This window comes from Aplysia californica, unplaced genomic scaffold (genome assembly GCF_000002075.1).
Source record: "Aplysia californica isolate F4 #8 unplaced genomic scaffold, AplCal3.0 scaffold00327, whole genome shotgun sequence".
Taxonomy (NCBI): Eukaryota; Metazoa; Mollusca; class Gastropoda; order Aplysiida; family Aplysiidae; genus Aplysia; species Aplysia californica.
The window spans coordinates 513,180-514,835 of record NW_004797597.1 but is presented as its reverse complement, the minus strand read 5'-3'; the positions used below and the strand labels follow the sequence as shown (position 1 = coordinate 514,835).

Genomic DNA, 1,656 nt, shown 5'->3' with positions numbered 1-1,656 from the left:
GCTAGGTGTAGATCTTTCCTGCAATAAGATCAGGCGTATGGCTGAAAAAACAGCAGTAACAAGGAACCAAGGAGTAGCAGTATAAAAACTACAGCAAGAGTCAGGAGCCCAGAGGATGGGGGAAAGGAGGTGAGGGGGTGGGGGCAGAAAGAGGAGACGAAAGCAGACGACAAAATATTGCTGGAGAGTAGGTAAGGATATGAAAGGATACATTTTTTTTAGTAGAAAATAAATTTTCCGCTGCTATCCGAATTCGAATCAGGGACCTTTGAATGAAAGGTGAACACCTTAACCTCTTGGCCACAAAAGCGCCCCATTGTATGGTGTGGCATGGCAATGTATGGTTAGAGCCTGTATTTCATTTTTTGGGAGGTTGCCATGGCGTGAGCAACACTAAAAGGTAAACGTATACAAAACGTCGTAACGGCAATTTCCAGGATCCGATGTGATGTAGTAATTAATTGATGTAGAGATCATACACATATAATTCTATTTAAAAAAATTGTGATGTAACATTTCATATTATTCGTTTGAAAAGTGAGTGAATTTTAGTTAAAAGACAGGGAACCGTTATTCTGGGACAAACCTCCTGAAATTAAATTACAAACACATACAACGTGATAGAGCATAAATACCGACGGTGGAAAAAATACTCTTAAAACCAAGGATTATCGAGACTACGACTGTGGTCGGTCAGTTTCTTACTTGACTGTATGTGGTACGTTTGGGTTCGAGACCTAGAGAAGCCATAGTTTTCTCTTGTCCCTTTTGATTATTTTTAACCTCAACATCGTGTCCTCCCATCAGGAAATGTTTCGTTTTCCAAACTACTCTATGTCTTTGAATAAAAAAAAATTGATCCACATAATAAGGTCCATTAAGATTAGAGCTAGAGCAAGATAGGCAGAAAAAAACAAAGGGAAAGAAAACACATAAAGCCTACAAGTGGTGTTTTCCTGACACCCAGGCTCTGTTTGATAAGTGAATAAACTTCAACAGTTATTAAAACCAAGGATCGAAATTCAATAAAACAAAAATCGAAGTAAAAGTGATGACTCATTTTTTCTCTCTACATTTACTTGAATCAAACTACCGACCAAGTCCTTCGGATTCATAAATCCATGCTTGTGTTTATCCTCAAAATCAATATACCCACCACATTTTTTTTTTTAAACTATAAAAATACGTACATATTCTGGTTGAAAATGTGAGGAGAATTCTTATTGCCTTTATCGATCCGTCTTTCTTCTGGGATGTTGTTAAATCCCTCTCAGTCCGGGTTGGTCATCTAATTTGTGTTCATTGGAGCGCCAAAACAATTAAATTTTAATATATTTTATTGTAAGTAAACAAATGAAAGTACGAATAACAAAAACGATTATTGAACCTCTTATTAAAACTTTAGCATCCACAGAGATCGTAACGAAGAAATAGCAACGACGGAGGCCATCATTCTTATCTTCCTCCTTAATATTTCACTCTGACTTCTGAATGAGAGAGAGAGAGAGAGAGAGAGAGAGAGAGAGAGAGAGAAAGGGAGCAAGAGAGAGAAAGAGAGAGCAAGAGAGAAGGCGAGAGAGAGCGAGAGAGATAGAAAGAGTGCGGGAGAGAAAGAGAGAGAGATAGATAGATAGGTAGATTGATAGATAGATAGAT

At 37.7% G+C, this 1,656-nt stretch overlaps 1 protein-coding gene across 1 annotated transcript in view; it reads right to left on the bottom strand.

Moving 5' to 3' along the window:
* Nucleotides 1–1,656, bottom strand: part of LOC101848761 (trans-L-3-hydroxyproline dehydratase-like) — a 22,067-nt gene that overhangs the window by 10,015 nt on the left and 10,396 nt on the right. The window lies entirely within an intron of this gene.